This window comes from Lethenteron reissneri, chromosome 37 (genome assembly GCF_015708825.2).
Source record: "Lethenteron reissneri isolate LAM-NWPU_2019-01 chromosome 37, ASM1570882v1, whole genome shotgun sequence".
NCBI lineage: Eukaryota > Metazoa > Chordata > Hyperoartia > Petromyzontiformes > Petromyzontidae > Lethenteron > Lethenteron reissneri.
The window spans coordinates 1,060,874-1,081,469 of NC_083815.1; the positions used below are offsets into that span (position 1 = coordinate 1,060,874).

The window sequence follows — 20,596 nt, forward strand, 5'->3', positions numbered from 1 at the left end:
CGTGCGTGCGTGAGTGAGTGCGTGTGTGAGTGTGTGAGTGAGTGCGTAAGTGAGTGAGTGCGTGCGTGAGTGCGTAAGTGAGTGCGTGAGTGCGTAAGTGAGTGCGTGAGTGCGTCCAAAAGTCTGCGAAGGCTATTATGGGAGCTCTTCGTGTGGGTGTATGAGGAGCGGTGGCGCAGTGGTTAGCACACTCTGCTACAGTCACGGCGATCCGTGTTCAATTCCCGCTCACGACCAACAATCACAGTGGATACTTGAACCGGTCCTGGGCCTCCCCCACGTCGACTCAGCCTCAAATGAGTATCTGGTGCGGTGTGTCGTAAACATCGCCACTGGGGGGACAAAGGCGGCCGGGCGTGGTGCTGGCCACCCACCTCCTCCTTCATAGGTGCACGCGAACAGCACTTGTCCCAACAGTCTGTTATGTCTATAGGGGGTCTTTGTCTGAGTGTGTGTGCGCGCACATGTGGGCAGGAATATGTGCGCGATCGCATTCACGTCCCGGTGTGAATGCGCGTGTATGATGACAGAGCGAGACTCGGATTGTGTGTACATTTTATATTTGTATGTATACACACATCCACATATCTGTGGGTGCGTAGACGTGAGTGCGATTGGACCTCGGTACACGGCTGCTATTTATAGTGGCCCCGGCGTACGCACACAGAGAGAGTGTGTGAGTGTGTGAGTGAGTGTGTGAGTGTGTGAGTGAGTGTGAGTGAGTGTGTGAGTGTGTGAGTGAGTGTGTGAGTGTGTGCGTGAGTGTGTGAGTGAGTGTGTGAGTGAGTGTGTGAGTGAGTGTGTGAGTGTGTGAGTGTGTGAGTGAGTGTGTGAGTGAGTGTGTGAGTGTGTGTGTGAGTGAGTGTGTGAGTGTGTGAGTGTGTGTGTGAGTGTGTGAGTGTGTGAGTGAGTGTGTGAGTGAGTGAGTGTGTGAGTGAGTGTGTGAGTGAGTGTGTGAGTGTGTGAGTGAGTGTGTGAGTGAGTGTGTGAGTGAGTGTGTGAGTGAGTGTGTGAGTGTGTGAGTGTGTGAGTGAGTGTGTGAGTGAGTGTGTGAGTGTGTGTGTGAGTGAGTGTGTGAGTGTGTGAGTGTGTGTGAGTGTGTGAGTGTGTGAGTGAGTGTGTGAGTGAGTGAGTGTGTGAGTGAGTGTGTGAGTGAGTGTGTGAGTGTGTGAGTGAGTGTGTGAGTGAGTGTGTGAGTGAGTGTGTGAGTGAGTGTGTGAGTGTGTGAGTGAGTGTGTGAGTGTGTGTGAGTGAGTGTGTGTGAGTGTGTGAGTGAGTGTGTGAGTGAGTGTGTGAGTGTGTGAGTGTGAGTGTGTGAGTGTGTGAGTGTGTGAGTGAGTGTGTGAGTGAGTGTGTGAGTGAGTGTGTGAGTGAGTGTGTGAGTGTGTGAGTGAGTGTGTGAGTGAGTGTGTGAGTGTGTGAGTGAGTGTGTGAGTGAGTGTGTGTGTGAGTGAGTGTGTGAGTGAGTGTGTGTGTGTGACTGTGTGAGTGAGTGTGTGTGTGTGACTGTGTGAGTGAGTGTGTGAGTGTGTGAGTGGGTGTGTGAGTGTGTGTGTGTGAGTGTGTGAGTGTGTGTGAGTGAGTGTGTGTGAGTGTGTGAGTGTGTGTGAGTGATTGTGTGAGTGTGTGTGTGTGAATGTGTGAGTGTGTGTGAGTGAGTGTGTGAGTGTGTGTGTGTGAGTGTGTGAGTGAGTGTGTGAGTGAGTGTGTGAGTGTGTGTGTGTGAGTGTGTGAGTGAGTGTGTGGGTGACTGCGTGAGTGAGTGTGTGAGTGTGTGAGTGACTGCGTGAGTGAGTGTGGGAGTGAGTGAGTGTGTGAGTGAGTGTGTGAGTGTGTGAGTGTGTGTGAGTGAGTGTGTGAGTGAGTGTGTGAGTGAGTGTGTGCGTGAGTGTGTGAGTGAGTGAGTGTGTGAGTGAGTGAGTGTGTGAGTGAGTGTGTGAGTGAGTGTGTGAGTGTGTGTGTGAGTGAGTGTGTGAGTGAGTGAGTGTGTGAGTGTGTGAGTGAGTGTGTGCGTGAGTGTGTGAGTGAGTGAGTGAGTGTGTGAGTGAGTGAGTGTGTGAGTGAGTGTGTGAGTGAGTGTGTGAGTGTGTGCGTGAGTGAGTGTGTGAGTGAGTGAGTGTGTGAGTGAGTGTGTGAGTGAGTGTATGAGTGAGTGTGTGAGTGAGTGTGTGAGTGAGTGTGTGAGTGAGTGCGTGAGTGAGTGTGTGAGTGTGTGAGTGTGTGTGAGTGAGTGTGTGAGTGAGTGTGTGAGTGAGTGTGTGCGTGAGTGTGTGAGTGAGTGAGTGTGTGAGTGAGTGAGTGTGTGAGTGAGTGTGAGTGAGTGTGTGAGTGTGTGCGTGAGTGTGTGAGTGAGTGTGTGAGTGAGTGAGTGTGTGAGTGAGTGTGAGGGTGCACAGGGAGGGATCCACGCTGGGTCTCCTTAAAAAGAGCGAAACTCCACCTCCTCTCCCGCCCTTCCTCCCTGCGTCACGGGTCGACGAGGTGAGCGCGTGAATGGGGAGCGGTGGCGCTGTGGTTAGCGCCCGGCGCTACGAACCCGGCGACCCGAGTTCAGTTGCCGCTCGCGGCCGCCAAACTTCAGGGACGAATATCTGAAGCGATCCTGGGCCTCCCCCGCAGGTCGACTCGACCTTGCCCAAGTATACCTGGTGCAGTGTGTCAACATCGGGACGGGAAAGACAAAGGCGGCCGGGCGTGGTGCTAGCCACACTGCCACCGTGTGCCTCGTCAAGGCCTTCATAGGTCCTCGCTGAGAGCACTTGCTCCCTCCGCCTGTGTAGACTCCACGGGGGGCCTTTATCTTTGTGTGTGGGGAGCGGTGGTGGGGCGATTATGTCGCTGCACTTTGAACCCGGCGACGCGAGTTCGATTCCGGCTCACGGCTAACGTCAGTGGGCTCGTGACACTGATCAGGCACTTATTTGAGACAGAATTGACCGATGTGCGCTACAGGAACCGTTCAGATATTCGCCGCTGATATTAGCCATGGCCTGGAATCGAACTCAGCTTGCTAGGTTCAAAGGCAGTGCGCTCACCACACACACGCACCAGCCACCATTCGTTTATTCGTGGCGGTGATGTCTTTACGGCGCTCGTGCCAGGCTAGGTGCACACAGGCATTTACACTCAAACACACACACACACCCAGGTCTTAATTTCTCACTCGGAACGCTGCCAAGCGGGGTTGGTAGTAATGCATGACCGGGGTACGCCCATCCATGATAACCCTAAATCATTGTACCCGGTAATCCTATAGTCTATAAACAGGTTTATAAGACTTCTGAAGGGCCATTGCCCGAAACGTCGTCTATCCAGTTTATCTCTCGTCGTGGGCTGTGGCTACTACGAGTCACCCACTCCACCGTCTACACAGCGATCCGGGACATTGAATATAAAAGCGGATTCAGGGGGGGGGGGTCTTCGTCCAGCCGTGGTTTGACCCTGGCTGTTGATCATCATCACGAATCAGAAACATGAATTAATAATATAAAAAAAACTTAAATGTAGAGGCATGAATTTACAAATCCAGGCGAGGTGGAGGTGGCTTGCCGAATCACTATTGTAACGTTCTGATGCTCTTTGAAAAGAGCTTCATAGCTCATCAGATTCCTCCAGTATAAAAATAGATTCTGATGATCCCCGGGACAGCGATGGGGAACCCGTTCCGGTTGGACTTCCATCGCTGCCTTCCCAGCGACAGTGACCCCAGGCCAACCTTGCAGCAGATACACATCCTACCCCGGGCCCCACTCCATACGTCACCCCGCTTGTCACCCCCTCCTGGCATCGCGGGGGCCGAATGAAGCTCGGCGATTTGGCCACTCGCGGTGAATGAGGCCCCCCTCCCTCTCTTTCTCCGTTCATCCCTCTCTCTATCTCTCCCTCTCTCTCATTCTCTATAATTCTCTCTCTCTTTATCTCTCCCTCTCTCCCCTCTCCCCTCTCCCTATAATTCTCTCTCTACCCCTTCCTCTTACTCCCTCCCTCTCTCTCTCTAATTCTCTCTCCGCTGCTGCTGCTGGCGCAGTAGACTTGGCCACGGCTTTCCGCTCAGCACCGCGCGATGTCACCTTGCGTGACCGCCCGAGCGGTCGCCCCTCGTGTCGAGCGATGAATATTTCTCGTTACCCGGAGCCCCCCGCCAGAGAGAGAGAGAGAGACGATGTAGCCCGAGCCGAGGGAGAAGGGGCGCCGCGGTGGCTAGGAGATGTTAACTACCTCGCTTGGGATACAGGAGGTTGTTGGTTCGATTCCGACCCCGATACCAGTGTACTTGAAGTTTGAATGTTATCCCCGTGGTCGCGTGGATTTTCTTCCGGGTCCTCCGGTTTCCCCCCCCCCCCCTTCCCCACACACATTTAGGAAATAGTATTTAGAGTATTTGGCTGCTATACATTTCCAAACGATAAGCCACTTCGTTGAGCTATGATGTTTGTGATGACCAGGTCGTTTCTGAAAAAAGAGCCACGTGGCTCAGTGGGCCTTACCTGGTGCAATGGAACGAAGAGCCGCGCCTGCGTACGGCTCCCCCCTGTGACCGCGCTCAATGAATCGATCTTCGAGGCCTGAATTTCTCAAATCAAGTCCCATGTACGGTACATACAAAAGCATGCAATGTAAACAACGTCAACAACAACAACAATAATAACAACCGCGCGCTATTGTGACGCTATATTAATCTTCCAGCTGTAAATGCCGGGCTGCTGATGTGCCGATTGAAGTTCTGTTTGTGTTGCGTTGGGCGGTCCGGAGGTCCCCTCGTTAGTGTGACGAGGTTGGACGTCCACAGGGTCGGGCCCACGCAAGCAGAGGGACGCTGTCGAAGTTGAACTTCTTTCGCACCACACGTAGCCAACCGTGCTCATCGGAGGTGCGGGGTCGCACCCTGCGGGGTTGCCGAGCGATGCCTCATCGGCCCGATCAAAGCGCTCGGGAGGTTTTTAAAAGACGGTGCGACACAAACGGAATTTTAGTGTGAAGTTATGTTCTCGTATCGGATCAACTTGACGAGAATGATCGTGACCTCCCGCGTGACAGACAGGCGGACAGAGCTGCCGAGATGATGTCTAAGTGATGAGACGGTGATAGCGAGATGATAGGTGATGGCGGGATGACGGCTGATGATTCGGTGAAGGTGATGGGTGATGGTAGGGTGATGGTAATGTGGTATTGCGCGGTGAAGGTGATGCGATGGTGTGGTAAAGGTGAATGGGGATGTGATGGTGTGGTGATTGGGAAGGTGATGGCGCGGTGATGGCGAGCCAGCGAGGTGAGTGAGTGTCGCTGCTGGGTGATGCTGGCGTGGGGGATGGGAGGCTGAGAGTGCCTGGGGAGAGAGCGAGGGTCGTTGTGTCGTGAATAACGCGCCACTCACTCGACACGCACAAAAGCCGCTCTATTGATTCCCCCCGCTCCGTGGAGACGCGCTGTGCACTGTGCACACGTGTGGTGGTGGTGGTGGTGCTGGTGGTGCTGGTGGTGATGGTGGTGGTGATGGTGGTGGTGGTGCTGGTGGTGGTGGTGATGGTGGTGGTGCTGGTGGTGATGGTGGTGGTGCTGGTGGTGCTGGTGGTGATGGTGGTGGTGATGGTGGTGGTGGTGGTGCTGGTGGTGGTGGTGCTGGTGGTGCTGGTGATGGTGGCGGCGGTGGTGGGGGTTTTATTTAGGAGCACAAATCGTACAGGTGGTGCATCTGCCAATCATCTCGGGTAGGAAACCCGTAACACCTGGGTTTTTTTCACCGTGACCTCCGGTCGGCAGTGAGCCGTCAACACTTGACGTGACGGCACCTAGCCTGGCACAAGCGCTGTGGTGACATCTCCGCCACTTGGTGGTGAATAACGGCTGTTGTTGTGGTGGTGGCAAGGTTCTGGAATAGTTGTATCCCCCTCCTCGAGGGGTGCATGAGAGAATACGCCCTGGGCGGTGGTGGTGGTGGCGATGGTGGCGGCGATGGTGGTGGTTTCTCTGCGAGTGGGATGCCGCACGGCGATGTTTGTGTTTGGCTCTCGAAGTGGGGATTGAATCCCGCGGCTGCTGGGTTCCTGTGGGCTCCACTGGGCTCCTCTGGGCTCCTCAGGTGTTTACATTTGGGTGCGAGCCAGTGCCCAGCTATGTTTAGTTTCAGTTGAATGTTTCAGTTTCAGAGTGTGGCCTGGAGTGTGTAGCCTTAACACATGAGGATATTAACAATATTGACAACAACGCGTCGGAGTCAGCCCTGCAGTAAGCGAGCGGCGGATTTTCCACATTCCTATGACGGGGGCGGTTTACCACCTTGGTCTGTCCCGTGACAACCGCCCTTGACCAGGGTTTTAACTTGTGTCCATGGCATCGCAAGCCGCTCGCCCTACCGCTGGATAACGTTGGGCCTTCGTGTACCCTGTTACAGGGTAGATGTCGCATGCCATGCACACGGAGGTGGTGTCCCGTTCTCGGAGGTGGGATTTTGGGAATGAAGTTAAGGATAAAAGCCTCAACTAAATATCACGGTGGGGTTGTTGTTGTTGTTTACGAATTGGCTGTGTCGCGTGGTGGCGGGTTTAACGACACAATACTTACGCGATCTCACTCAAAAGCCTCTATTGTGGATAATACTGGTCGCGAAAGCCTCCTACGTGTTAAACTGTTGTTGGTGTTGTTTGTGCGGTCATCTGTGACTGAGCTGAGAACACCTACGAACCCGGCGAGTCACGGACTCATCCGAACCGGTCCTGGGCCTCTCCCTAGGTCGACTCGGTCTCAAACGAGTACCTGGTGCGGTGTCTAGTAAACATTGCCATTGGGGAGACAAAGGCGGACGGGCGTGGTGCTGGGCCACCCGCCCCCTCCTGTGCCACAGTGCCAGTAGCCTTCATAGGTGCTACTTGCTGACAGCACTTGCCCCAAATAGTCTATAGAGGCTATATGGGGGATCTTTGTACGACCTGCCCTTGTAGATGATGCTATTTACACACGACAGAAGTATGAACGACATCCCCCCGCTCACCCCGCCTCTCTTTGTAGCCCGACCTGTGGTTCCCAGCGCAGTTGCACCGCCTGCACACTCGGTAGCCATCCCACTGATTGTAGCGTTGGCTGGCGCTGAGAGTGTGGCGAAACGGCCCCACATCCAGAGCTGTGGCTGCCCACAGTCCACGCTCCAGTCACCGGCCTACGCAGAGACCCAGCAACTAGGCCGCGCGTGTGCGGGACTGTGTGGGTCTCTGACGTGAAGGCTATGGGTCACCCTCTGGACGAGACTCTAAGTCTGTCTCTATGCGAGTTTCTGAGTATTCGGGTGTCGATGCGAGTATGTGGTTCTCGATGCGGGTGTGTATGGGTATCCCGTGTGTGGGTCTCTTTAAGTGTATGTGTCTCGATGTGAATCTACGGGGCTCTATGGAAGTATATGGGTCTCTATGCGAGTCTGTGGGTCTCTATGCGAGTCTGTGGCTCTCTGAGTGAGTCTATGGGTCTGTATGCGAGTCTGTGGGTCTCTTTAAGTGTATGTGTCTCGATGTGAATATACGGGGTTCTATGGAAGTTTATGGGTCTCTATGCGAGTCTGTGGGTCTCTATACGAGTCTGTGGGTCTCTGAGTGAGTCTATGGGTCTCTGAGCGAGTCTACGGGTCTCTATGCGAGTCTGTGGGTCTCTATGCGAGTCTGTGGGTCTCTATACGAGTCTGTGGGTCTCTGAGTGAGTCTACGGGTCTCTATGCCAGTCTGTGGGTCTCTATGCGAGTCTGTGGGTCTCTATGCGAGTCTGTGGGTCTCTGAGCGAGTCTACGGGTCTCTATGCGAGTCTGTGGGTCTCTATGCGAGTCTGTGGGTCTCTATGCGAGTCTGTGGGTCTCTGAGCGAGTCTATGGGTCTCTATGCCAGTCTGTGGGTCTCTATGCGAGTCTGTGGGTCTCTGAGTGAGTCTACGGGTCTCTATGCCAGTCTGTGGGTCTCTATGCGAGTCTGTGGGTCTCTATGCGAGTCTGTGGGTCTCTATGCGAGTCTGTGGGTCTCTGAGTGAGTCTATGGGTCTCTGAGCGAGTCTACGGGTCTCTATGCGAGTCTGTGGGTCTCTATGCGAGTCTGTGGGTCTCTGAGTGAGTCTATGGGTCTCTGAGCGAGTCTACGGGTCTCTATGCGAGTCTGTGGGTCTCTATGCGAGTCTGTGGGTCTCTGAGCGAGTCTACGGGTCTCTATGCCAGTCTGTGGGTCTCTATGCGAGTCTGTGGGTCTCTATGCGAGTCTGTGGGTCTCTGAGTGAGTCTACGGGTCTCTATGCGAGTCTGTGGGTCTCTATGCGAGTCTGTGGGTCTCTGAGCGAGTCTATGGGTCTCTATGCCAGTCTGTGGGTCTCTATGCGAGTCTGTGGGTCTCTATGCGAGTCTGTGGGTCTCTGAGTGAGTCTACGGGTCTCTATGCGAGTCTGTGGGTCTCTATGCGAGTCTGTGGGTCTCTGAGTGAGTCTACGGGTCTCTATGCGAGTCTGTGGGTCTCTATGCGAGTCTGTGGGTCTCTGAGCGAGTCTGTGGGTCTCTGAGCGAGTCTGTGGGTCTCTGAGCGAGTCTGTGGGTCTCTATACGAGTCTGTGGGTCTCTATGCGAGTCTGTGGGTCTCTGAGCGAGTCTGTGGGTCTCTATGCGAGTCTGTGGTTCTTTGAGCGAGTCTGTGGGTCTCTATGCGAGTCTGTGGGTCTCTGAGCGAGTCTGTGGGTCTCGATGCGAGTCTGTGGGTCTCTGAGCGAGTCTGTGGGTCTCTGAGCGAGTCTGTGGGTCTCTGAGCGAGTCTGTGGGTCTCTATGCGAGTCTGTGGGTCTCTATGCGAGTCTGTGGGTCTCTGAGCGAGTCTGTGGGTCTCTGAGCGAGTCTGTGGGTCTCTATGCGAGTCTGTGGGTCTCTATGTGAGTCTGTGGGTCTCTGAGCGAGTCTGTGGGTCTCTATGCGAGTCTGTGGGTCTCTGAGCGAGTCTGCGGGTCTCTATGCGAGTCTGTGGGTCTCTGAGCGAGTCTGTGGGTTCGTATGAAGCCCTGGCGGAGTGAGTTATCGGGGTTCGCCGTGCGCGCCGTGAGGGCCCATGGGGTGGGGGGGGCGTGGGGGGCCGTAGCTGGCGCTGACGGCCTCGCTCCGGTAAAGTCGGTGAGGAATGTCCGCTGCCGCCTGCCAGATCATTACCGCTGCTGTTGTGTCCCCGCTGCTGCTGCTGCTGTCAGCGGACGGGGAGGTCGCCCCTAATGCGGCTGTGCGAAGTCGTCGTTAGCGGACGAGATTCCGACAGACCCCCCCCCCCCCCATTGTGAGGAGGGGGCAGGTGGAGTGGGCAAGGGGGGGGGTGGAGGGGAGGGGGCTACCTGGGTAACGGTCTGGAGGTGGCGGGGGGGGGTGCAGGAACTGCCGTGACCTCGATGAGCCTGGGAGGTTCGCAGCTTCACCGGCTGCCAGTCACCTCCCTGTCACTCTCCTAGAGCCACCAGCACGGCTCCTGTTGCCGTGAACTTCACTCGTTCATTCCTCCACCCATGTCGATGACTCGGTCTGTTGGTGGGTCTGCTGATGAGCTGTGTGTGCTGGAAGCCCGGGAGCAGGGTGCTGGTGCTGGAGGTGATGGGCTCGCTGATGAGCTGTGTGTGCTGGAAGCCCGGGAGCAGGGTGCTGGTGCTGGAGGTGGTGGGCTCGCTGATGAGCTGTGTGTGCTGGAAGCCCCAGGACGGTGCGGGCCGTTGGGAGGGAGAGAGCGAGGGGGAAGGAGAGAGAGGGGGAGGGGGAGAGGGAGAGAGCCGTTGAGGGGTGTTCATCTCAAGGGGCGGCACTGAGCGAAGGAGCTTTGTTTGAACTGCAGAAGCAGTCAGGTGTTGCGGTGGGGGCGGGGGGCGGGTCTCCTGGTGATGGCAAAGGGTTTGGCACTTGTCAAGGCAGCACTAAAGTGCTGTGCGTACAGCAGCACAGTGCTCGGGCAACGTAGAGGCGCGTAGACTCGCACAGAAACCCTTAGATTCACACAGAGAGCCTTAGGGGTCACGCAGAGAGCCGTAGGAATCACACAGACGTCCTCTCGCTCTCTCTCTCTTGGGATGTGGTCTCATTTACACGCCGCACAAATCCGCGTTGTAAATCGAACTCGCAACTTGTAAACGAACGCTGCTGAAAAACATTGGCACCGAGGTTTCGCTTGGCTTACGGCGCTCCGCGTGAGTTCACTTCTCTCGCTGCTGCTGCTACCGCCGCTAAAACGGAGCATTGTGCAGTCTTCTTTACCTCGCGAAAGCCAAACTCCACCGGGGCAGCGAACGGTAAATCAGGTGCCATTGAGATCCGCGGTGCCGAGCCAGCCAGGATGAGTTAGGGGCGAGCGATCTCACGGCGCGTGTTCGTGAATCCGTGATTGGTCTCTCCCGCTACCCTTGGCTCCGTGACCATACCTCTCCTCGCCGGTCGTCACGTATCTCATCCGCACTGTGTTCCAACACCACCACACACTCACTCATCCACTGAACCCACTCATTAGCGCGCACACTCACCCACACACTCACTCACACAACCACTTAGCTCATTCAACCACCACACTGCAGGGCACAAGACATCACCCACTCACTCATACAACCAATCAACTCACTCCGTCGTGCACACACTCACCCGCACACTCACTCCACCCAATCACTCACCTACACGCGAAACTCATACACCGACTCACCCACCCACCAAACACAGCCACTTACCCACGACCTCACCCACCCATTCAAATCACTCGCATCATTCTCTCTCTCTCTCTTTGAGAGTAAAAGAAAACTGTGCACAATGTAAATTTAAAATGTGTGTATGACCCTCCCCCAAACCTGAGCCCCCCCCAAACATGAGCCCCCCCCCCCACCCCCGGGGTGTGAATGGTTGAACGGAGTCCCGGGGTCGTCCTTCACGGGGGAGCCTGGATGCCGAGAGTGGCCGAGTGAGAATTCGCGTCTCTCTCCCCTCGTGATTTATCTGCTTCCCTCACCGGAGAGAAACAACGGCGCTCTGTGAGCATCACGGGACACGGGCAGATCGTGTAATGAACCCCCTCCCTCCCACCCCCCCACACGCAACACCGATGATCCCCCTCTCGTATCCTTCACCGGGACCCCCACACGTACCCAGCTTCACCCCCCACCGGGACCCACTGGACACTGGACTCCTACCTCATCCGCGCCGGCATTCCCTGCCTCGTGTCACACTTTACCTTCATATCTCCCTCCGAGTAAATGATTAAATAAACGCGTATATATGTGTCTATATAAATACGTTCGCACATCCCATCAGCCGCACGGCCTTCCTTCTTCTAGAGGGTGCGCTCTGTCAGCCAGCAATTGGTCCAGCTTCCTCTTTCAGTGCCTCATCAGCAGTGAGGCTCGCTCGCCAGCATACAGAGGGGAGAGACAGAGAGAGAGACAGAGGTGAGAGAAGTCTCATGACTGGGCGCGACCTGGAGCGATGCCGTTTGGTAAACCACCTGGACGGGAGAGAGCGCGGATGAGCGCTGCTGTCAATCTCCGCCCCCCCCCCCCCCACTGCGTCAGCTGCCGCCTCTCGCCTGGGCACTTTCCCTCGCTCGCTCGCTGGCGACTTGGGTGCGTGCACGGCGGAGGCGCCGCGAGAGACGAAACAAACCCCGCGACGCACATCGTGAGACGGGCGGTGCGGTGGCGGACACACACCTTGACAACGAGGCCGGATGGAGACCGCGGCTGTTGCTGATGAGTCTTCACACGGGTGAAGCCGGTCCACAGTGTGTCTGTCGGTGCATCGCAGCTGCTGCTGCTGCTGCTGCCGGTGTGAGTGGGTCACGTTGCGCTCAGATCGATGAGGAATGGTGGCCTCCAAGGCAAGAGGAGGCACACAATGGCAGTTCTGCAGGAACTGCTGGTGGAATTACTTTTGCATACTTCACAATGGCCGTGTGTGTGTGATGTACACGTGTGTTTGTGTGTGTTGTACACGTGTGTGTTGTACACCTGTGTGTGCTGTACACGTGTGTGTGTGTGGTTTGACATAGAGACTTAGTCACTCTGCTTGGACTCGTGGGATCTGGAAAGCTAAGCAGATTTCAGCCTGGTTCGAGTTGGTGCTTCAATTATAAACAGGCGCAATAATCATTTGCTGCCTTGTGGTGAATATAAGTCGCACGTTAAATAGACACTCTGTCTCCTTCTCATTCCTATCCCTGTGTAAGTGTTCTTTTTACACATCCCATCAGCCGAGTGTGATGAGTCAGCTTGGGCTACGAGGCGGCCGAGAGATGGCACTATAGCAACGGATTAATGAATCTATCTGTGAGGAGTAGACAGACGGCTGTAGAGACATACACATATATACAAAGACATGTAGATAGGCAGACAATGATATACATAGACATATACGTATCGATAGAGAAACAGAAACACAGGGAGGTGCAGAGACAAGGAGACGAAGGGCGGCGCGTTGGCGAGATGTTAACTGCCTCGCCGGTGTACAGGAGGCCGTGGGTTCGATCCCGACCATGTCGCCTGCTGCTGTATATTTGGAGTTTGCGCGTGTCTCTCTCTCATCATCATCACAGTGGCTAGGAGATGTTAACTGCCTCGCCTGGTGTACAGGAGGCCGTGGGTTCGATCCCGACCATGTCGCCTGCTGCTGTATATTTGGAGTTTGCGCGTGTCTCTCTCTCATCATCATCACGGTGGCTAGGAGATGTTAACTACCTCGCCTGGTGTGCAGGAGGTCGTGGGTTCTATTTCCACCCTGACGCCTGCTGCCGTATATATTCGAGTTTGCGTGTCTCTCTCTCCCTCTTCCCGTGGTCGCGTGGATTTTTCTCTGGGCCCTCCGGGTTTTCCCTGCACATTTATAATCAACATCGCGCGTTTAGAGAATGTGTCCACTCTACATATCCTCGTGATGATGCCACTTGGTTGAGATATTATTTGTGGCCATGTCGCTTCTGAAAAGGAACTACATAGTTCAGTGGGCCTCACCTGCTAAAATATAAAATAAAACAGTGGCAGACGGGCAGACACACGAGTAGACAGGCAGGCCTCTCCTTCCCCGGGTCGCGTGCATCTCGTGGGGACGCGAATACCCGGGCACCCCACCCGCCGCCTCCCGAAAAGGCTCACCATGACACTACGATGTGTACCACACACTACAATGTGTACTACACACCGCACTAGGTACTCGGAGATGCGCAGGACCGTTGTAGATAATCGCCACCGGTGTTGGCCGTCAGCGGGAATCGAACTCGGGAAACCGGGTGTTCGTAGCGCGTCGCGTTAACCACTGCGCCACCGCTCCCCATCACCCTCCCCCATCACTCACGTCCACCGCATCTCTCACTCCATCACTCTTCTCTCCTCTATCACCCCGATCACCACCCATCACTCACCCCCACCCAATAACAACGACCTCCATCACCCTCCCCATCACCCTCCCCCGACCAACCCCCATCACTGCCCACCGCACCCCCCCCCACCCCATTACGAACCACCATCACTCGCCCCCCGACCCCCATCACCAGTCGTGTGTGTACGAGTAAGCGTCATCTGCATCAGTAAGAGCAGCAGCAGTAAGAGCAGCATCAGTAAGAGCAGCAGCAGTAAGAGCAGCAGCAGTAAGAGCAGCAGCAGTAAGAGCAGCAGCAGTAAGGGTGTTAAACATCGGTAAGCGCAGCCGCATCCGTAACGGCAACAGCACCAGTAGCAGCAGCCCCTGATGAATGAAGAAGCTGAACAATGACTTGTGGTCACAATAGCAGTATCAGCAGCAGCATCATCCGCCCCTTGCCTCCCTCTCCCCTCCCCCTCCCCACCCACCGAGAGGGGGGAGGGAGCGAGGTGGGGGACGGGGACTTCCATCGCTTTGGGCAGCCCGAGTCAGTGAAGGCAGCGAGCGAGAGTCACTGGGCACAGAAGAGGCGCTCTTGGGGCGCGCGGCACTGAGCAGGTCGTTTCCTGAGTCGACACTCGACACATTTACTGGGCACGGAGAGCCGTGACGCCTCGACACGGAGAGCCGTGACGACTCGACACGGAGAGCCGCGACTTCTCGATACGAGGGGCCGTGACGACTCGGAGCGAATGCTTGGAATGAGAGGAGCGTCAGCGGCTGGTGGTGAACAGGTTCGTGAGTGAGTGTGGTGAGTGTGTGTGAGTGGTGAGTGTGTGTGAGTGGTGAGTGAGTGTGTGTGAGTGTGTGTGAGTGGTGTGTGAGAGTGGTGTGTGAGTGGTGAGTGTGGGTGAGTGGTGAGTGAGACTGGTGAGTGAGTGTGTGAGAGTGAGAGTGGTGAGTGAGTGAGAATGGTGAGTGTGTGTGAGTAGTGAGTGAGTAATGAGTGAGAGTGGTGAGTGAGTGAGAGTGGTGAGTGTGTGTGAGTGGTGAGTGAGACTGGTGAGTGGTGAGTGTGTGTGAGTGGTGAGTGAGTGAGAGTGGTGAGTGAGTGTGAGTGGTGAGTGAGTGAGAATGGTGAGTGTGAGTGAGTAATGAGTGTGAGTGGTGAGTGGGTGAGAGTGGTGAGTGTGTGTGAGTGGTGAGCGAGTGAGAGTGGTGAGTGAGTGTGAGAATGGGTTTGGGGAGACCAAGGCGGCCGGGCATGGTGTGCGGTGACCACTCCACTCCCCTTCGTAGCGTCGTGAAGAGGGGTCATTGCCCGAAACGTCGCCTATCGCAGTACTGTTGAGTGTCGACTGCTGCGTGTGCCCCGCTACCAACGCAACAGCAGCAGCAGCTCATGTTGTGTCAGGACATGGGGGAGATCGTTGTTCTTGTTTTCTTGAACGTGCGTTTGTGGTTCTGTGTTTCTGTGTGAATGAGTGTGTATGTATGTGTGTATGTATGAGCGTGTGTTTGTGTGTGTATGTATGTGAGGAGCGGTAGTGTAGCTGTTAGCGTGCTGCGCTATGAACCCGGCGACCCAGGTTCGATTCCCGCTCACGGTCAACACCAGTGACGATTATCTGAACCGGTCCTGGGTCTCCCCTAGGTCGACTCAGCCTTAAATGAGTACCTGATGCGGTGTGTAAACATCGCAACTGGGGACACAAAGGCGGTCGTGCGTGGGGTGCTGACAACACACCCCCTCGTGTACCGTTCCGGCCTTCATAGGTGCTCGCTAACAGCACTTGCCCCAACAGTATGTTAAGGCTATACGGGGGATCTTTGTCTTTGTGTACGTATGAGTGTGTGTTGTGTGTGTATGAGTGTGTGTTTGTGTATGAGTGTGTGTTGTGTGTGTATGAGTGTGTGTTGTGTGTGTATGAGTGTGTGTGTATGAGTGTGTGTGTATGAGTGTGTGTGTATGAGTGTGTGTGTATGAGTGTGTGTTGTGTGTGTATGAGTGCGCCATAGCAGTATCGTAAAGGTCGTGTTCGGGCGTCGTTGTATAGACTCACACGCAGACTCTCACACACACAGACTCTCACACACGCAGACTCTCACACACACAGACTCTCACACACACAGACTCTCACACACACAGACTCTCACACACGCAGACTCTCACACACGCAGACTCTCACACACACAGACTCTCACACACGCAGACTCTCACACACACAGACTCTCACACACGCAGACTCTCACACACGCAGACTCTCACACACGCAGACTCTCACACACGCAGACTCTCACACACGCAGACTCTCACACACGCAGACTCTCACACACACAGACTCTCACACACACAGACTCTCACACACACAGACTCTCACACACACAGACTCTCACACACACAGACTCTCACACACACAGACTCTCACACACACAGACTCTCACACACACAGACTCTCACACACACAGACTCTCACACACACAGACTCTCACACACACAGACTCTCACACACACAGACTCTCACACACACAGACTCTCACACACGCAGACTCTCACACACGCAGACTCTCACACACGCAGACTCTCACACACGCAGACTCTCACACACGCAGACTCTCACACACACAGACTCTCACACACACAGACTCTCACACACACCAGACTCTCACACACGCAGACTCTCACAACACAGACTCTCACACACACAGACTCTCACACACACAGACTCTCACACACACAGACTCTCACACACGCAGACTCTCACACACGCAGACTCTCACACACACAGGACTCTCACACACACAGACTCTCACACACACAGACTCTCACACACACAGACTCTCACACACACAGACTCTCACACACACAGACTCTCACACACACAGACTCTCACACACACAGACTCTCACACACGCAGACTCTCACACACACAGACTCTCACACACACAGACTCTCACACACACAGACTCTCACACACACAGACTCTCACACACGCAGACTCTCACACACGCAGACTCTCACACACACAGACTCTCACACACACAGACTCTCACACACGCAGACTCTCACACACGCAGACTCTCACACACACAGACTCTCACACACACAGACTCTCACACACACAGACTCTCACACACGCAGACTCTCACACACGCAGACTCTCACACACACAGACTCTCACACACACAGACTCTCACACACACAGACTCTCACACACACAGACTCTCACACACACAGACTCTCACACACGCAGACTCTCACACACGCAGACTCTCACACACACAGACTCTCACACACGCAGACTCTCACACACACAGACTCTCACACACGCAGACTCTCACACACACAGACTCTCACACACGCAGACTCTCACACACACAGACTCTCACACACGCAGACTCTCACACACGCAGACTCTCACACACACAGACTCTCACACACGCAGACTCTCACACACACAGACTCTCACACACGCAGACTCTCACACACGCAGACTCTCACACACGCAGACTCTCACACACACAGACTCTCACACACGCAGACTCTCACACACGCAGACTCTCACACACACAGACTCTCACACACACAGACTCTCACACACGCAGACTCTCACACACACAGACTCTCACACACGCAGACTCTCACACACGCAGACTCTCACACACGCAGACTCTCACACACACAGACTCTCACACACGCAGACTCTCACACACACAGACTCTCACACACGCAGACTCTCACACACACAGACTCTCACACACGCAGACTCTCACACACACAGACTCTCACACACGCAGACTCTCACACACACAGACTCTCACACACGCAGACTCTCACACACGCAGACTCTCACACACGCAGACTCTCACACACGCAGACTCTCACACACACAGACTCTCACACACGCAGACTCTCACACACACAGACTCTCACACACACAGACTCTCACACACACAGACTCTCACACACACAGACTCTCACACACACAGACTCTCACACACGCAGACTCTCACACACACAGACTCTCACACACGCAGACCTCACACACATACACGCAGACTCTCACACACGCAGACTCACACGCAGACACGCAGATTATCTCACACACAGACTCACGCAGACACACACGCAGACTCACGCAGACACACGCACGCACAGAAACAAGACAAAGAAACACGCTCAGACACACACGCACGCGCGTATGTGCGCAGAGGAGACAGACACGCGCGTGTTGTCTGCGTCTCTTGAGTTAGTTCCTGTCCGCTGCTGTACAGGCGCCCGAGTGAATGAATCGCGAGACTCACATCCATTGGGGTCTCTGGACATCTCATCCCTCTGCTTTCTCCTCCTAATCCCTTGCACCCCTTTCACCGTAGCCCTCCTCTCTACTCGTACCCTCAACTCTGCGTACTCTCTCCCGTTCTCTCCCTGTACTCCCTCTCGTACTCTCTGCTATCCCTCGTACCTTCTCCTCTCTCTCTCTCTGTACCCTCTCGTACCACCTTCTCCCTCTCCCCATACCTCCCTATACCCTCTCATCCGTATCTACCCTCTCCACCAACTCCCTGGCGTTCTCTGTAAACGATGCTTATTTGAGAGCCGACTGCGTTAAATATTTGGTCAGTTTGTTCTGTTTGTGTTGTGTTTGGCGGTAATGGAGGGTGTGGTGTCTCAACACCATCCTCCTACTGTGGGGGGGGGGGGGGGGTTGGAGGCAGTCTCCCTCCAGCAACAACGGAGGGCAGAGGAGCGGTGCTCCTCACAACAACGAACAGAGCGCCGGGCGACTAAAACGCAGCGAGTTTGCGCAGTGGGGAGCTCCGGTGGTGGTGGCATCGGCCAGTCAGCCGACCCATGGCACGTGGTTCTGGCCTTCGACACTTCACGTGGTCTCAAAGTGCACCTAGCCTGGCACAAAGCGCCGTGGTGATGTCACCGCCACTTCGTGTCGTCGTTGTTGGTGTCTCGACACGGATTGTGTAACCAGCTGCGAACTGGGGGGGGGGACCTGCTGGGGTCGCAGGAGGGGTCACCGTGCCAGAGTGACCCGCGGCGCAGCGCTGCCTGTTGGGGGCGAGCTGGGACGACTCAGCGTTACGGTCAGCACACAGAGTTGTGTGAATGTTGTGCGAGTGTGTTTCAGTTGAACATCTGGATAAGTGGACGATGCTGATGATGGAGACGTGATGACGTTGACGTCATGACGAGGATGCGACGATGTGGATATAAAGATGTGGATGTGATGATGAGGATGTGATGATGGGGTGTAGTGGTGGCCGGAGTGTGTGTGTCTGTGTGCTTCTCTCTGTGTTTGTCTTGCCTCGTGAAACCGGTTGGGCGGGTTGCGAGCTCACCAGTGTGGTTCTGTCTGGGTCCGTGCGTGCGTGGGGGCGTGCGTGTGTGTGTGTCTGTGTGTCTGTGCGTGTCTGTGCGTGCATGTGTGTCTGTGCGTGCGTGTGTCTGTACGTGTCTGTGTGTGTGTCTGTGCGTGTCTGTGCGTGCATGTGTGTCTGTGCGTGCGTGTGTCTGTGCGTGTCTGTGTGTGTGTCTGTGCGTGTCTGTGCGTGACTGCGTGTGTCTGTGTGTTGGGGAGTGGTTAGCGCGCTGCGCTACGAACCTGGCGACCCGAGTTCGATTCCCGCTCACGGCCAATACCAGTGACGATTATCTGAAACGGTCCTGGGCCTCCCCTAGGTCGACTCCGCCTCAAATGAATACCTGGTTCGGTGTGTCAACATCGCCACTGGGGAGACAGAGGCGGCCTGGCGTGGTGCTGGCCACCCACTCCCTCGTGTGTCGGAGGTGCTCGCTTAGAGCACTTGCCCCAAAAGTCTATTCAGGCTATACGGGGGCACTTTGTCTGTGTGTGTATTGTGGGGAACGGTGGCGCAGTTGCCCGACGAACCCGGCCGACCCGAGTTTCGATTCCTGCTTCACACGGTCTGAACCGGTTCTGGGCCTCCCTAGGTCGACTCAGCCTCAAATGAGTGCCTGGTGCGCTGTGTAAACATCGCCGCTTGGGAGACAAAGCGGGCCAAGCGTGGTGCTGGCCACACACCCCCCCAAGTGTGCCGTGCCGGCCTTCTTAGGTGCTCGCCAAGGGAACTTCCCCCACAAGTCTGTTCAGGGAGATCTTCGCCTTTGTGATGCTTTTTGCCAGAATCAAGGTATGAAAAGGTTTTCACCATTTTTGGCAATAAAGTAGGTTTCGATTTAAAGCTTTCGTGACTGCAGGGATTCATCTTCTTGGTTCTTTCGGTAAAGTCACGTAGAAGGGAAGTAATAAAATAATAAAAATAAAACATAATAAAATAATATTTTATTTTATATTTTATTATGTTTTTATTATGTTTTATTTTTATTATTTTATTACTTCCCTTCTACGTGACTTTACCGAAAGAACCAAGAAAAATAAAGTAGGTGTTAACATGTTCAAATAACAAATAGATACATCTTTTTTTGTTCCTTGTAAAAGGTTTCTAGTTGGTGTTTGAACATCTAATTACCTGTTTTATTGCCAAAAAGGGTGAAACCTTTGTCTTCATGTCTCAGCGTGTCTGTGTGGGTACGTCTTTCCTCTGCCTCTGTCTGTGTCTCTCTCCTCTTTACCTCTGCGCGGACACGTGTGTGTCTTACCTCTGTATGTGTGTGGTTATGCGGTACCTGGGTCTCGGGTACGCTTACGACCAGCTCTGGTTTGGCAGCACTCGGAGTCAGTGGAGCGGTACCATCTTTTCATCAGCTGCGTAACGCTGCGTGGAAGCCACCTGACCGGTTACTTGACCGGTTACTTCAAACTATCATGCGGGTTTTCTTGGCCACAGTTATGTGGCCCTCCCTTTCCATGCTTGCAAAATCTCGAGCTCTTTAAATTAACATCTGTTCACGTTTTAAAGGTCCAGGCTGGCCTGCCTACGATGCATCCTGGGTTTAACCAAACGGGATTGTGAGGAGCTCACATATATTTTGAGAGATCTGGACACAGTCCCATCATCAGTGAGCTGCGTTGACTTGGCCATGGAGCCCGCATGCCCAGCCACCGCATGCCCAGCTACCGCATGCCCAAGACGTTTCCGTTTGGCCGGATAGAGGGGGGTTAAACGAACGCGGCACGGGCTAGAGAAGAGATGGACTGATGCGGTACAGGAGGATGTGGTGCTGATTAGACTTGCCGATGACTGGTACCAGCGGTGTCAAGTCCGGCCTGTTTAGAGGAAGTTAGTGAAGCACGCTACTGGGCAGTTGGAGGCAGTCGCCCTCCGGCAACAACGGAGGGCAGAGGAACGACG

At 54.8% G+C, this 20,596-nt stretch overlaps 1 protein-coding gene across 11 annotated transcripts in view; it reads left to right on the plus strand.

The window, feature by feature from the left end:
• PLEKHA7 (pleckstrin homology domain containing A7) overlaps window positions 1–20,596 on the plus strand; it is an 86,549-nt gene that overhangs the window by 30,337 nt on the left and 35,616 nt on the right. The window contains exon 1 of one of the 11 annotated variants that reach the window (XM_061566715.1): window positions 13,826–14,100. The exons of the other annotated variants lie outside the window; for them this stretch is intronic. The gene's annotated coding sequence lies outside the window, so the exon portion shown is untranslated. Of the gene's footprint in view, window positions 1–13,825; window positions 14,101–20,596 lie in introns of those variants that run through there. 11 annotated transcript variants of the gene reach the window in all.